The sequence below is a fragment of the Atractosteus spatula genome (genome assembly GCF_055471065.1).
Source record: "Atractosteus spatula isolate fAtrSpa1 chromosome 10 unlocalized genomic scaffold, fAtrSpa1.hap1 SUPER_10_unloc_18, whole genome shotgun sequence".
NCBI classification, from domain to species: Eukaryota; Metazoa; Chordata; class Actinopteri; order Semionotiformes; family Lepisosteidae; genus Atractosteus; species Atractosteus spatula.
The window spans coordinates 6835-8034 of NW_028296621.1; positions in this window are offsets into that span (position 1 = coordinate 6835).

Genomic DNA, 1200 nt, shown 5'->3' on the forward strand with positions numbered 1-1200 from the left:
AAAATTGACAACTTCTCTATTCCAAGAAAATATTATTAATGTAGCAGAAATGCTACTTTCAACGGCACAAACACAGCACTAAAGACCAAGGTGGGTTTCATCGTTTTTGCTGTTTGTAGGGGGCCAACTTCACTGAGCTGAAACAAGCTCGTCCAGCAGCTCCGGGGTTGAGGGTGAACATGTATCATATTCTAATGGCTTCTATTTCAATTGATGAATGAGACAGATTCACGAGGAGATCCTTCACACAATTAAGCAAACACATTGCCTTTTCTGTCTGATGTAGAGGCTACATTTGTGTCAGCAGTACTATACAGGTAAGTCGAATACACTTTCAGGGGCTGCATCTGTAGCGCTTCATCTAAGAGGATTGTTAGAGCACAATTACATTCACCCACCCAACTTATTCTTTGATCATCTAAGGGGATTTTTTAACTTTCGCACACGGTTACATTGGCCCACACAACATATAATTTCTGAATGTCCAATGGCTCAATAACCCTGTTTTCCCCTGGGAACCACCAGTGTACAGTCCCATCCCATTCAAAAATATAATAGATATACTCAATTGATATATTCAATTAACAAATATAAAAAGATATTATGAACAAGAGAACTGTTGTTCATATAGATCCAGGTTTTCACAATTAATTTAATGCATACTCGAAGTGCCTAAAGTCTTCCTCTGCTGTTTTAAATATACCTCCAAAGCATTTAGTTGTGTTAACTACCAAATTATTTGAACTAATTTAATGTTACAGTATATTCAGGAAATTCAGAGAAAGTCAGACTTGTCGTGGCTGTTGAAGAAACCACCTGTTGAATCTTACCCGGGATTTCTTGAGAGATCGTTCAGCGAGTGAGTCCTCCTTCTGCACTCCGCACTGAGCTGAAAGCTGAATCGTATAAAATATCCATGGTACAACTCGAGAAAAAACTGAAGACTAAACAACGACTTTAGTCGAAGAGATTCAAGAAACACAACCGTCCGCACACGGGCTTGGATCCTGAACGCTTAAGTTAAAACACAAAACGAAGGATACGAACTGTAAACTCTCTTCACGTCTTACAGTTTATGAAATAAAACAATTTCTTACTTTCTTAATAATTTCTTACTGTTGATAGACGATTTATTGCATTTGAACAAAATCACAATTACAAACATTCTGGGTTAAACTGTTATTCACGTACTCTAGCGGA